The sequence below is a fragment of the Struthio camelus genome, chromosome 1, assembly GCF_040807025.1.
Source record: "Struthio camelus isolate bStrCam1 chromosome 1, bStrCam1.hap1, whole genome shotgun sequence".
Lineage (NCBI taxonomy): Eukaryota > Metazoa > Chordata > Aves > Struthioniformes > Struthionidae > Struthio > Struthio camelus.
The window spans coordinates 122755485-122771358 of record NC_090942.1 but is presented as its reverse complement, the minus strand read 5'-3'; the positions used below and the strand labels follow the sequence as shown (position 1 = coordinate 122771358).

Below are 15874 nucleotides of genomic sequence, written 5' to 3'. Positions count from 1 at the left end.
CTGGCCATGTCTGCTGCACACATTTGTCAGCCCTAGATTACCCAGGTCCTCAGTAAAGCTGTCCAGCTCTTTCTCAAGGCTTAGCTTTGAGACCAAACTTCAGTCCAATCAGCTGCAGTGCAGCAAGCACTTAACTAATAGGAAAGGAGATAAACACATGCTTAAATCCTTTACTAAATTAGTGTCCCAGAGAGGAAGAGGATTACAGCTCATGTTCATTGATTGCATGTGATTTTAAACTATTGTAAGTTCTACTGAACTTCCTCATTAGTAAGCACAGCAGGCCACTCACTGTGAAGAGCACCATTTATTTTATTTCATTATATCAGAATGCAGTTTTATTCTTTCAGTCTATGAAGTTGAGTCTGAACTTTTGTATGGACTCAACTCAGCTTTCTCTTGCTATGAAATCAGTAGCTTTCCATGTGCTTCAGGGGTAAATAAATCACTAAATTCCAACCTGAAGTGAAATTTTGGATGTTAGAAACCTTCAGAAGCTTCACCTCAGCCAGTTGTCCTTACATCACTGGCAGTTCAAGGAGAACCAATGTGTGATATTCTGAGCTGTCCAAGGTATTTTAAGATTATAGAATTAAGCATAACTGTAGTGGTTAAAATGTCTACTTAGCAATTCCTAATTGAATATGCAAATTGCAAAACCTACATTAACATCTCAGAAATGTGTGATTCTGTACCCACTAGTGTTTATTTGCAGTTTGAACAGTTTGTTTCTGGCATTAAAAAAAAAAAAAGGCTTTCAAGCTTGTCCATTAAATTTTTCTACCAGCTGTCACCTTATTAAAAAGTCTGCAGTTATTAATAAAACTACTTTAAACCACTTGCCAGAAATTCAGAATCTCAGAACAAACTCCTTTCCCCCAAGGCTTTATTGGAAAGGTTCTCAGATTCGCTGACAACCTCGAATACATATATCTCATCCTGCCAATACTCCTGCAGTACAGCAGAATCTAACAATATGAACGCAGATTTTCAGGTTTGAAGGTAAGGGCCAATAGGCTGGATTTGTTCCATGAGGAAAGCAGCCAAAACAGTGTGCAGAAATTTTGACAAAGGCCAAAACTATAAATAAACATTTGCCTTTCCTTGTATTTATAAGCAAATGGTTTAAATTAAGTAATAAACCAGAAAGAAACAGAGCTCATGATTTACAAAAGAAAAGGGGGTGGGGGACAGAGGGGAGGGAAGAACACTTATGCAAGCAAACATAAACTTAGAAAAAATTATGAGGTTAATAAACTTATCAATTCTACATCACATAAAGATGAAGTCAGACATCAGGTTACTAAACTGGTACAAATGTAAAGTATTGGGTGGTTGTCAAAGCCCTGCTTATGTGAATTTTGCTAGCTCTGCAACTCCAACTTATTAGGTTGCTTATCTAGAGCTCATCCAACCGGAATTGGCACAGTTTGCGTCCATTTGTTCTGAGCAGGAAATAAAAATGAAAATACTGCTGGATTTGAGCCATGAATCTCTGAAATGTGGGGCAAATAAGGCAACTACCAAGCAGACTGGTATGTAAGTGATACTGAAAGTCTGAAACTAGGGAAAGGAGACAAATTTCACTTTGTTGCACTATTATCAGCAAGAAGGAGAGGAAGAAGCTGTTACACTTCTATTTCTGAACTGAGGAAGAGGGATACTGTGATCATCTCCAGTGGGGAAAAAACCTAGTCTCCCTTTCCACGCAGGGAGAAAGTTTGAAAGAAAGGACAGGCAACAGAGAGGGAGGTAGCATGGATGAGGTTTTGTGAAATGTCTTTGTGATTTTTTCTGTTGTAGAGAAAAATTGCTTACTTCATCTGAAATGAGAAGTTTGATAATGTCTGGGTGGAAATTCAAAGGGCTAGTGGTTCAGTCACCAGTGTGCAAGCCAGTCAGACTTCCTGCTCATGTGTATTTTCCACTAGACGATGACAAATTTGGGAGATTTTTTTCAGCATTTTGATCATCCTTTCTTCTAAACCCAACTCAATATCCAAATTGTATTCAGATGATGCTGAACAGGAAAAATTGTACTGCCAGTCTTGTAAACATTGATAACACTGTTGTTCCAGCTGACCAGCCTTCTGCAATGGTATTTCCATCACTTGAAAATTAACTCAACCAGATAGGTATTAAAAAGGGATCTTCCATTTGAATAACAGAAAAGAAACAAAGAAATTACATTCCCCCAAGGCACATCTCTGTCTTTTCATTCTAGACTTGATATCCATCTATCTGGGTGCCTAAGAGCATCCTAGAGCATGCCTAAGTCCCACCATCCTTCTTCCAGCCTTGTTGGTTCAACTTCTTTGTTCTCTACTAAGTCAAATCAATTTCCATCAAAATTACCAGTATAACACTGTCAACCTGTAGCCCATCTTATCCCTCCCATTTATTTCAGTGCTTTTAGAAACCTAGAGCATTATGTGGCGTCCACTGTGTGACAGATGTGCTGTTTTTCTTAATACCGTTCTTCTAGCATTCAGTTCTTTTCAGTTTACTTACAAGAGATCAGCGCAGACCTTCAGTGAGTTTCCTCCTTACTATAACTGAAAGTCAAATGGAATATCACTCCTTTTCCTCCAAATATATCCTCAGAATGATAACATTTGCCAGAAGTATTTAACAGTAACCACAAGGCTTAGAATAGAGGTGAAAATGATTATGGGTCTATATTTCTATGATAATGATGACATTAAAAATGTCTCACTTCCAGGGTCATCAGCATCTTCAGATTCCACCTCAGTCAGCAAGGTTTCACTCAGTGGCATGTCAGGTCTTGAGGAATTTGAAAAAACTCATTTTCTACATCTTTAGACATCACAAATTCTTACCTTGGGACACTGGAACTTTTGAGATTAATTAACTTTACTTTCTTTATATAGTAATTCTTCTACTTGTTTGTCTCCAAACATTTCCTTCAATTTTAAATAGATTGAGTCTGATAAATGTACGGAGTGATGTCTGACAACCATTACGGACTAATTGCTCATTTGCAGCATAGATGAACAACATTCAGATTTAGTGAAATCAGAGTGAAATAGCTGCCAAGAAAACTCAACAACAAAAGAACAAAGACTGAAAAAAATAAATGATCTCACCAGTTATGCAGAGAACCACACTGTGAGGTGCCTTCCCACCTGATGTTATCAGGGTCCTGAGTGCCTCAATAGTCCTGAGTGGCTTTGACGAGCCTCCCCTGGGATGCCCCACCTACATCCCCTGCCCAGGGCCCAGGACTCCATTTCAGCTCCACATCCAGTCCCTGACCCACCTGTGCTGCAGGTGTGCTTGTCCACAGCCCTGCCTCCTAGGCAGACCTCTGCCCGATGCTTGGGTAGCTCATGTACAGAAGGTTTAGTTGCAATATTGGTTCAGGATGCAATAACAGACGCCAAGACTAGCAGTTTAAGGCAAACTAGCTTACTGTGAAATTAAAGAATAATAGTAAAGACACACAAATATTATCATGATTCCAGCCAAAACAACAATAAACCCAGTTATCCAATAATACCAAGCTAGGGTTAATATCTAGGCATGCAAGTACTTACAGAATGATGGACACTTGGTAAGCTTGCAGGAACCAGAGCATGGTTTCTTCGGGCGAGCGACTTGGACTAGTCAACGGGGTCAGGAAGTTCCAAACTCCTGGGTCAGTTGGATCAGTCCCCTTCGTTCGCTGAGTTGCAGAAGCACTATCTGGACTCCTCAACCCATTATTACCCTGTTACAGCCTTTGGGCTATTTTTCCCTCCTAGAGTTTTGCAACTCTCTGTGCATATGGTCCTTTGTCAATTCTGGTTATCAGGAGTGTGCATATTTTGGTTATTTGGGGGGGTGGGGAGGGAGTGTGCAGGACACGCAATTACAGCATGAGGCAATAGTAGCCTAGAGTTGCATTACAGCTTGTGTCCTGGATGGACCCTTTGAGCACAGGTGGCAGCTTGTCTCCAGCCCTGCCTCTGGCCTTGTCTCTTGGATGGACTTTGGTCCCACATCACAGTCTTGTCTCCAGCCCTGTCCTCAGACCCGTTTCCTTTTGTTCCTGACCAGATCCCCTGGATGGCCCCTGGCCTAGTTCACCTCTGTGTCATGCCACTGGCTGTCAATGGACACCCTTACCGGCCCCGGCTTGGCCCACCGTGGTCCGACTCTGTGGGACAGCACCTGACGGTGAGGGACACCCTCAGAATCCAGCCCTCAGGGCCCTCGCTGCCCTGAAGAGATATTTCTAGACTTGAGTATGTTAATCCTGAGCCACACACATTTCTTGAACAGTTGAATTTATCCATTTAATAGCCATGACAAACGATTCCCTTTGTTTCTCTTTCCCAGCTAGGCTTTTATAACATTTCTAAAACTCTCCTCACTCTCTTTTACCTTGTTCAACATAGCATTTGTAGCAATGGGCTGAAGTTAGGGGACAATGTCTTTAATAACTGACTTAAAGTGTGCATAACAAAGACTTGAGGATTACACAGAAGTTGCAAAAACAATAACAAAAAAAAACAAAATTGAAAAGAGGAAAACATCCTCAAAAAAAGTCTTTACAAAACCAAGACACTCTGGGAGATTTGTCAAACTTACTTTGCAAACTACCTGAACCAAAAGCCTCTGCATCTCCAGAGCGTCCCAGAATAAATCTGCCACCTACCTTTCCCAAGAATCCTGCTGCTCACGTTTTTAACATCCCTCATTGTCTCCAGCACTTTTGCATGTTCTTCTCACCTGAACCCATTGAGAACAGGCAGCTCGTAAGACCCTATGGTCCTCAGCCCAGACTAAGGAGATGCTCCTCATATTCACTGTGAGCCCCAAAATAGGACAAGCTGCCAGGAAGCACTAGAAGAGACAAAAAGGAGACTGCTGTTCCTTGCTTGTTACCCTGTAGTCTTTGCTTATACTGCCTACTAAGAGCAGCATCTTGAAGTGTTAGACAACTTTGGAATTTGTTTTTGGTTTTGTTTTCCTCACTGATTTAGGTCAGGTAGAGAGTCTGTAGACGTAACTGGAGTATTTGGGCTGTTGTGACTTCACATTAAAATGTATTTTTAAAAAACTGTGTTTTTATGTTAATGCCACTACTAGCAAGATCTTGCAAACTAATGGCACAGTTGCACTACAGGCAAAAAACAAAATATTAAAAAGTAAAGCTGTTAACCTGAAAGCACTTAAGGGAACATATAGGTTTATTCCTATGCGCTGCTACTTTACTAAAAGTTACGTTTGTAGAGAAGTACTTATATCAACAAAGAAAAGTGTCTATTTTTCTATTAAGCCTTTTTAATGGCATGGAATCATTGTCACTGTGAAAAATGGAAATGATTAGACTTTCAATAGAGTAATAGAGTGACTAGACTTTTTAATACACACAGACTATCATTTTCAAAATGATGAATCTAAAATTAGGCTTCTAAGCTTTCATACATGGGATTTTCAAAAATACTGGGCTGGTTTAAGAATCTCTTTAAATTCTAACTACAATTCCTAATAAAGAATAGCTGTTAGCTTAGCTCTCTTGACTTGTTGAAGTTATCGGAAAATGCCAACAGACACAGCTATGGCAGGGACAATTTGTTTATCAATTTCAAATTTTAGTACGTTTTGTTCTTCACCGTTTTTTAATAGCAAGCATTAAATTGATCACTAAAACAATCTGCATCAAACCAGAAATTCTACTAGTTATTACAAATCTAATAGAACAGGTACAAGACAAAACATTAACTGTTCATAGTTTTAAAGTAGGATGAAAAAACTAGCTGTATATATTAAAATTGATTTTTCTAGGGTATGCATACAGGCATTTGTATTCATCTTGTTAAAGTGGAGGTTCTACCAAATACCTAACATAAGGCTACAGAAAAACAGTTCATTAAAATATTTTCATTGTTTTATACACATTTTTCTCTATACTGACATGGCAATAATTAAACCTAAATAAATTTTAGCCATTATCAAGCAATTTCCAATACAAAGATATGGGACAAACACAATGCAGGTTTGTGCGTGTGTGTCTCTGTGTGTGTGCGCGCATGTTCCCCTAACAACTATTTCCATTAATTGAAAATGTGGATATCCATTTGTTACCAGATATCTTCAGTGGATGAACTAGATTTAGCGCTAGTCACATAACTCATTATCAGCTGTGAAGCAGCAATGCACTTACAGCGATTCAGGAAATCTTATTCTCCAAAAATGGATGCTGACATGGCAGGTATTGAGTCCGTACAGATCCAAATCTCACCTGCTTCTGAAGAACTGCGTAAATGCTCCATGCTGGGATCCTTCAGCTGGGATTTAGCTATTTCATGACACATCCAATCTGTGCTGATAAAAGAAACAGTTCTAATTTAAGATGCTTACACAACCAGGGTGAACGGAAAATAGGGTGTAGAGAAGATGCACCATCTCCTTCACAGCCTTTAGAGGGTTTCTTCTTGAGGAAACTTCTCCTTTGGTAAAACAGGAGAAAAGCTATGCACCCTTTACAAACACAAAGACCTTATTAGAACTGAGGCAGTTGCATTCTGCTAGATAACATAAACATTTAGTGATTTTTTCTGGGACTGGGGGGCTCAATCCTTCACTGTTGTCCAATTGAACTGGCCTCAAAGGATCCACTGGAATAAACATACCTGAAAAGCAACCACGGGCTTCTTAGTGTATTTGCACAGTGGACAAAAACCCTAAAGGAATTTCTTCTTCCATCCACATCATCCTACTTCTTTGAAAATATACAGTTAACCTTTTGCTACTCCCCAGTAGAATATACTGCAAAAATTTCTTTCTAAAACAACTTTACTGCCTTTAAAAGATTGATCAGCTGAGGAAGTCCTCAAGTATATTCATGTTTGAAAACTACAAATTACTAGCAAACATGTTACTATAGAATAAATTCTCAATTTTTTCTCCTTGATAAGAGTTTTCACAGAGGAAATTCTCAAAAGCTTCCCTGATAGTCTCAAGCCGGACTATCCTGCATTATTCTGTGGCTCAACCTGGCTACTTTTTATAAGAGGATATCATCTAACTCATCTAGTATCTGCCATCTAGAACATAGACTGCTTGTCCAGGCTCTTTCCACAGTCAACAGAAAGCTCGACACTGCCATAAGGCACCTCATCCCATCCTCAGACAAGTGTCCCAGATACACAGGCTGGGTCACAGAATCACAGAATCGCAGAATCGTTTAGGTTGGATGGGACCTCTGGAGATCATCTAGTCCAACCCCCCTGCTCAAGCAGGGACCTCTAGAGCATATTGCCCAGGATCACATCCAGATGGGTTTTGAATATCTCCAGGGAAGGAGACTCCACAGCCTCTCTGGGCAACCTGTTCCAATGCTCTGTCACCCTCACAGGGAAGAAGTTTTTCCTCAGGTTTAGGTGGAACTTCCTGTGGTTCAGTTTGTGCCCGTTGCCTCTTGTCCTGTCGCTGGGCACCATGGAGAAGAGGCTGACCTCATCCTCTCGACACTCCCCCTTCAGATACTTATACATGTTGATCAGATCGCCTCTCAAACTTCTCTTCTCCAGGCTGAACAGGCCCAGCTCTCGCAGTCTTTCTTCATAGGAGAGGTGCTCCCGTCCCCTCATCATCTTTGTAGCCCTCCACTGGACTCTCTGCAGTAGTGCCATGTCTCTCTTGTACTGGGGAGCCCAAAACTGCACACAGCACTCCAGGTGAGGCCTCACCAGGGCTGAGGAGAGGGGCAGGATCACCTCCCTCGACCTGCTGGCAACACTCTGCCTAATGCACCCCAGGAGACCATTGGCCTTCTTGGCCACAAGGGCACACTGCTGGCTCATGTTTAACTTGCTGTCCACCAGCACTCCCAGGTCCTTCACTGCAGAGCTACTTTCCAACAGGTCAACCCCCAGCCCGTACTGGTGCATGGGATTATTCCTCCCCAGGGGCAGGACCTTGCACTTGCCTTTGTTGAACTTCAGGAGGTTCCTCTCCGCCCACCTCTCCAGCCTATCCAGGTCCCTCTGAATGGCAGCACAGTCTTCTGGTGTGTTAGCCTCTCCCCCCAGTTTAGTATCATCAGCAAACCTGCTGAGGAGGCCTTCTGTCCCTTCCTCCAGGTCACTGATGAATACATTGAACAAGACTGGACCCAGGACTGACCCCTGGGGGACACCACTAGCCACAGGTCTCCAACTTGACTCCGCACCACTGACCACAACCCTCTGAGCTCGGCCATCCAGCCAGTTCTCAAGCCACTCACTGTCCACTCATCTAGCCCACACTTCCTGAGCTTGCCTAGAAGGATGTGATGGGAGGCAGTGTCCAAAGCCTTGCTGAAGTCCAGGGAGACAACATCCACTGCTCTGCCCTCATCTACCCAGCCAGTCATCCTATCATAGAAGGCTATCAGATTGGTCAAGCATGATTTCCCTTTGGTGAATCCATGCTGACTACTCCTGATCACCTGCTCCAGATGCTTAGTGATGACCTTCAGGAGGAGCTGTTCCATCACCTTTCCAGGGATGGAGGTGAGGCTGACAGGCCTGGAGTTCCCTGGCTCCTCCTTCTTGCCCTTTTGGAAGACTGGGGTGACATTGGCTTTCTTCCAGTCCTCAGGCACCTCTCCTGATTGCCATGACCTTTCCAAGATGATGGAGAGTGGCCTAGCGATAACATCCGCCAGCTCCCTCAGCACTCGTGGATGCATCCCATCGGGGCCATGGATTTATGGATGTCAAGTTTGGACAAAAGATCTCTAACCTGATCCTCCTCAACCAAGGGAGAGTCTTCCTTTCTCCAGCCTTCCTCTCTTGCCTCCAAGGTCTGGAATTCCTCAGGACTGGCCTTAGCAGTGAATAGTCAGTCGCCCCTGCAGCTGTCTCTGTGGGGTAGCCTAGCCTCTGCACCGGGCAGCTGCCATGTCAAACACTTACCTAACTCAGGTGTCCCGTGCCACCTGAGACTGCTGGCTGTGTCCTGCCTGACTGCCTCTCCAGAAGGAATCTACCTGCTCCTGCACTATTTCTGCCTGCCTCAGGTGGATGCCCCACATACCGTCTCAGATAGCACCAGATGCTATATGAGATTTTGGCACCTGAATCCTTTGCCTTTTAGATGCCACATGTTTAGTGTTTGGTGAAATATTTAGCATGTGAACACCAGAAAATTATATCCACTGTGTATCATCCCCGTTGATAAAACCACTAGCATGCAATTGTGTTTTAAGTAGGGGTTGCCATAATTTTCTGGACAAAGATACAGCTAAGCATGCACAAGCAAACTTTGTAAACAGGTCAGCTGCTTTGTGTCCCCTATCCTCTCCTCTTTCACACAGTCTCTTAGCAATCTCACAAGCAAAATCTTAGCTAGGCTGTCTCCTCCTTCTCCTTCATTTTTTCCAATAACGCTTCCTTTCTCCTCTTATATGTCTTGCCATTAAAAGCAGTAGTAGTGGTACTATCATGGTCATGACTGACATCATCATCACTGCTTGTGTTGCTATGGTAATGCAGCATTGTCATTGTTGTTGTCATTATTTATTTGTAGTAGTATCTCAAAGTTTCAGCTCAAAACAGTGACCTTGGTGTGTAAGTTTCAGGAAATAGTATCTGTCCTGGAGAGTTCAAAGTCTAAACAAGTACAGAGACAGAAAGTAGGAGAAAAAGAAAATAAGATTGAATGCAGACATCTGTCTTCTCAAGCAGTGCCTTCTTCATAATTTTTTTATTGAGGTAATTTCTTTTGAAAAATTAGCACGACTCTAAATGGTATTAACTGTGCTAACGTATGTCGTCCAGCATGCCCCCTTACTGTCACAGTACCCGCATGAGTCTCCCACAAGCAGTGGGAACTACTCTGCCAGACCTGTCAGCCAGTTCTGGATCCACCTTCCTCTCGTGCCTCCCAGCTTAAGGTCAAATTTTAACAGATTTTTTAAAAATAAACCAACCAACAAAATTATACCTGTATCCTGAGAAATTCTTTACCTATTGCAAGATTTAATTCAGCTGACCAAATAAAATAATTAATCAAAAGTAAAAGATGGTAGTAATGCAATACAGAGATAAGCATATCTTTCACCTAGGTATTTTTAATTTAGTGACTTAATTTAATATTTAATTAAAGTAATTTAATATTCTTTGCTTCTGGTTTGTAAATCCTTCAGCATGTTTTAATCATTCCATTTGATTTTCCATTTTCCATTAATTTCTGTCAGAGAAGCACTGCTTTAAGATTTCAGTAATCTAATCTCCTATTTATTCTTGCTGATTTATGACTTAAATTTAAAATTTGGTTTGACCTTTGACAATTTAATCTGGTTCTTAAACAAATACTATATGGTGCTGGAGCCAGTTCTCTGTTACAGGAGACAATAGTCTTCGTCTCTTTCCAGAAATCGTCTTTCAATTCTTTCAAAAACATCATAAAAGTGTATAGGCTGAGGCTAACTGGTTTACTCTAAAGTGAGTTCTCTGAACACAGGAAAGATTTCCTTCTGACATATTGCTGACTTCTGCAAGGATTATGGAAATAATACATAGTGCATCTTACAGTCAGACGTCTTCAACATCCTCATATACAATTGTTATCTTACTCAGTCTTTTACCTGGTATAAATACACGTACTTAAAAAAACATCAGTTACAAGCATAACAGAATCGTTACGTCAGTTGATGTTAACTAAACAAAGTAGAGACAAATGTATTAACCATCTAAAAATGTAGGTTCATGGATAGACAGAAGCAACTGGACACAGAAGCAACTACAAAGCAAGAAGCAGATGGTGAACAGGAAAATTTTCATGTGTTACATCTAAAATCGATTGGGTCGGTGTGAGAAGACCTGATTTAGTAAGTTTGTTCAGATTTACCTTAGTGGGATTCTATGGCAGAGCAAAACAAAAATTGTTGTAATGAACGAACATAGCAATCTTGCTGAGGTTCTGTACCAGTGAATAAACTGTAAGAAAAGAGAATGAAAAGGAATACTTTCCAAAAGAGATGGGGGAAGGGGAGGATTAAGCTGTAAAAGTCCTACAATAATTTTCATTTCAGCCATTCCTGGACAATTCAGTGGACAGCTACTTTCAAGTCATGGCAAAATCAATGAGCTAAAATTAAAGTCCTCCTTCTGGAAAGGCTGTGCAGGGCATTCTGATGCGCTATTACAATATGGGATGACTGAACAACAACATAGAGGCACACAGTGAAACAGCAACAATAATTTCCAAGCAGTTTGAGACGATTTAGCCAGGTAGTGAACTTCAGGAGTAGCTGGGATAGTTTAGCCCACATACAAAGCTTCAGATAGCTCAGTCGTCTACTTTACACCAATACAGTTGGTAGTGCTTTCTTTTCTCTTATATTGTAGGAAACTTCTGTCTGGAAATTTGCAGTCTTTTTACTGCACTGCTAACAATACGCACTGCAATTATTTGGGCTGCCACCTTCCAAGGCTCTCCAGTCACTTCCATCACCTCGCTGGCCTGCTTCCAGTCCCAGTGTGCTTGCATAGGCAGTCCCTATGGTCGCTAAGTCCTGGTACCACTACCATCCACCAGACTCCTCTCCCAGGCTGTTTTTCCAGTTTCAGTTGTTCTACCCACTCTATTTGAATCCAGCAGTTCTGTGGTCTGTCTTGGCCAGATTCAGCAGCGGAGCCATTGAGAGCTCGGGAAAGACATTTCCCTTCTCTCCTGTAAGAAGTGTAGACCTCACGTGGCCTGCAGTTGTTTGAAGCTGCAGGGAAAATCCTGCTCGGTTTAGCTCTCATCTGGAACATGCCCCTCGACATGGAATAGCAAAGATATACAGCTTGCTAAAATCTAGGTTTCTGTTCCAAGCACATGGTTTGAAGATCTACTTCAAGAAAAGATTATCAAATGTTTCAGTGGAGAGAAAATGACATGTTTTTCCCTGAGCCTCTCACTTAAGACAAATGATCCATTTGACTGAAGATCTCCTCTTCCCTCCTTCAAAAATATCCACCTAAGGCATACTACTTGCCTAGAAAAGTTTCATCCAAATGAAATTAAAGTTCAGTACCCAGATAAGAATTAAATACACGATCTTAAAATGGGGAGTATTAAGCAACCTGAACAACACTGAATGGTTCCATATCCACTAATACCACTAATTTACTTTCTCAATAGTATGAGAAACCACATTATTCCGGCAGTTTTCTAGCAATATGAAACATTAAACTTGTCTCAATGTCATATTGTCTATTTTTTCATACGAAAAAATATCTGAAAAACAATTATGAATGTTTTATTTGCTTAAGAAAAAGAAGGATGGTCTGCCTCCGAAAATGTCCTGATCATATTACTTTTGTGAACCAACATTCTTCTGTGTGCTGGATCAAAAAATGAATTTTGGTACCTAAGTAACTGCACTGCCACACTTGCAACTACATATGCATAAGGCAGTCACTGCGTGCCACTTTATAACTATTTAAATGAAAAGAGGAACATGAATTCATACTCAATGTGTGTTTAGACTGGCAATTTGTTAACACCTAAGGGCTGAAAAATGCACATACAGCACAAATGCTCTTGGAAGTAACAGCATCTTTTACAATCTCAGTGAGGTTAAACTGCAATGCAAATTAGCTAATAAATAACTTAATTAGTATTTCTTTCAACTCAAATACCTAATAAGAAAAGAAAAGAACAGAAAGCAACTGCTACCCAGTCCTTGTGTGGAAAAAGTCAACACTACGTAAATGAATACGAGAACAAATCACTGTAGAAGCAAGAGATGTTATTGCAATATGTTTGAAATGGAAAGTATATCCACTGAAAATACACAGTTACCTACACAATGTAATCAAAGGTAAAAACACCTATGCAGTAACCTGCAAGTAAAACAATTATAAAAAATGTATAATATTGACAGCTCAAGAGATGCATTAGTACAGTTTCTCAATACTTCACAGTCAACACAGCCTCACTAGTTCCACACTGCATATTTTTCTAAGGCCCTATCAGATAGATAAATACCTTTCAAGGATTCTGGCCCCTCTCTTTGGGAGTATGACTCAGAAGGCTAAATGAAAAACAGTACCCAAAAAGCACTTAAATCCAATGTTTGGATCCTTTCGGAAATATCTTTGTAGATTGAAGTAAAACACTCAGCACGTAAAGCAATGTATTTATATTTCAGAAGAAGGGAGGAAAGTGCAAAATAAGTGCTCCGGCCATAGCCTCAAGCAATGCAAACATACACGGTGTCTGAACAGCCAGTCAGTTCACAGAGACTATATAAATGAATCTTTTTATGGTCGGTTTGGCTACTGTCCTTCAAGGGGAATCCAAGACAGCTGTGGACATACTTGCCCTCCATCCCTACAATGTCCAGGCAACCTTTTTTGGCCCCCCAAGCAGAATACAGTAAATGATTTTGGAAGGTTGCACCCTACTCTCTCCCCACTGAAAGACAAAGGTAGCAGCTCTCTCCCACAGTGAGCTGTGGTAGGGTCCCAGTCTACTGGCAGCGCTGTCTCTTCCCCATTCTCCTCTGATGTCAATCCTCAGTTTTCAACTTGCTGGTGTATATAAATCCCTGTTATACAAAAAGATATTTCATCCTTCAGTCTCCCTCTTCATGAGCAAACCACAGAAGGAACCCAGAAGAAGGAAAGGCAGGTTGTTTCTTTACTCTTCCAGATCAGTACAAAATCAAACTTACAGAAGGTATTACCATACTTAAATAATGTTTGTGAAATACTTCTAAAGGCTATGTTGCAGAGTATAAATGCAATTTGTTTACATTCTCAGATGACTCTTCTCCTGAAGGCTTTTCAAGCTTGGCTACTGCACTTGCCATTCAGTTTCCACCACTGCTCCTGCAGGAGTGCTTATTCCTTCTGCAGACTCCTCCAGCTAGTGGGATCCCAAACACGAGAATCACACGTGGGGCCACCTGCCAGGTGTATTTATTTGGTTGTGCAAAGGGAGAGAGCTAGATGAGCGAACAGTTACCTTACCAAGGAATGGTGCAGGGTTTGGGGGCTAGAGGAGAGTACAGGGATCTGAGGAGCACAATGCCACAGCTTCTCCTGCCCTTACATATCAGGTTCAATTGGGAGACAGACTGCAGAGCTGTTGGTCATGGATGGGAGCCCTGAGCATAGGAAAGGTATCAGCAGCACTAATATGCGAGACATGATATGACAGCAGGCAAGTGTGAGGAGACAGGTGCTAAAGGATCTTGCACTCACTGCAGGAGACTTAACAGGTCAGTTTGCAATCTGTAGAGTACAAAAGAAAAGCAGAAGGTACAACAAATCCATCTGGGAACCCTAGCGCCATAGAGAGATATAGATCTGACAAGCAGTGCAACTGAAAGGTCTGATTTCTTAAGTCTCAACAGACTGAGACGCTAGAATTGTTATCATGTCAACAGCACAGAACAGGAGTGGAGAGAGGCCACTGCCAGCTGTCTGCACCACACAGTTCCCACCACCAAACACTGAACACAGATGCTGGCAAGTGCAAAAGACTACTGCCACAACGAATGGCAGTAATTGCCACTCAGTCACTGTGCACTACAGTTTCTGCACAGCTATATTTTTGGCTGGCTCTTGAGTAGGTAAAGTTAAATTCTGCTTTTCTCTGTTTTATAGGGACCTGCAAAGAGATCATAAACTGATTCCAAAATTAGCTCTAGGTCTCCTTCCATTCGATGTGTCCCCTCAAGAGCTTCTCATACACCTGTGCACTTTCCAGTAGCCTCTAACCATTGCTGTTTATCGTTTAAGTATTTAAGGGGCTCCCTTGAACGTTCAGCAGGAGGTTATGCTATGATGTGGATCTATGTTCCTTGGCTTTCTCTTCCTGTCGGGCATAATCAGTTTGAAAAAGTATTGGATTATGAATATAACTTCTGTTGACACATAGTAATGCTGCCTCTGCTCTGGAATCACGGTATTGTTTCCAAAACAGTTAATTATAGGTATTTCTACATATGCTGCCAGTTATTTCTGTATGTAATATTACAGAACCCTCACAAGGATCACTATGGAACTGGATATATCCGTAGGCGGATGTAGCAGTTTAATGAAGCCGTTCCCAAGCCTGATGGAAAAATTCCAGAAGCACCTTAACTTTAGAGGAAGGCATCTCCGAATTACACATTTATGGAAATATCAGTCTTCTTGCTGCAGATACTGAAGTGCAATTACATCTAAAATGTGGAATAATTATTTTTCTACAGATGCCCATTATCACATACCTGGGAGCTAGCAAGGCCAATTAAAAGAAAATTAAGCTTTACAGGCCAAAGTCACCACTCACTATTAAGCAACTGCAGAAGACAAAACAGTTTTAGCATACTAAGAATTCATAAAACTCTAGTGTATCCTACCACTTACAAAAAAAGTAAGTTATGGAAAAAGACAATAAATCCTGTTAAGCGAGCATGTGTAGTTTCCTTAGAAGGTTATATTCCTTTACCCTTGAGAGGAGATTTTTTTTTATTACAAAACTATGAAGAAGCAGGGATCAGTAAGAATCAGAAACTGTTTAGAGACTCATTTGCTTTCAGCTGAGCACCAGAAAGGAAAAATCCTTTTGGCCTGAAGGTGAAGAGAAAACTTGAGGATGAAAAGAAAACTAGAAAACAGAAAAACACCATGTCATTGAAGATAAAAGTTTCGTTTATGGCATTTCATTTATCTGGATAACTCGATAAAAGAATATAGCGGATATTTATTTCCAAATTTAATTCATACATGTTTTTTTCATAGGGATGTGCTCTCTTGACTTTTTCATAACCTACCGAGATAAACATCCTTAAAATAGACCCTCCAGCACTTTCAAAAACCAGCCTTCCATCTATAATTAACAATGTTTTCTTCTTCGCAGAGTCTTCCCAGTGTTTTGACCTATCTTCTACATG

At 41.1% G+C, this 15874-nt stretch overlaps 1 long non-coding RNA gene across 1 annotated transcript in view; it reads right to left on the bottom strand.

Annotated features, from left to right (window-relative positions):
- Window positions 1-4575: 4575 nt before the first annotated feature.
- The window catches only part of LOC138061639 (uncharacterized), a 60363-nt gene continuing 49064 nt past the window's right edge, over window positions 4576-15874 (bottom strand). The window contains exons 3-4 of the long non-coding RNA XR_011135553.1: window positions 6251-6333; window positions 4576-4848 (exon numbers count right to left, since the gene is read on the bottom strand). This is a non-coding gene — a long non-coding RNA (uncharacterized lncRNA). The remainder of the gene's footprint in view (window positions 4849-6250; window positions 6334-15874) is intronic.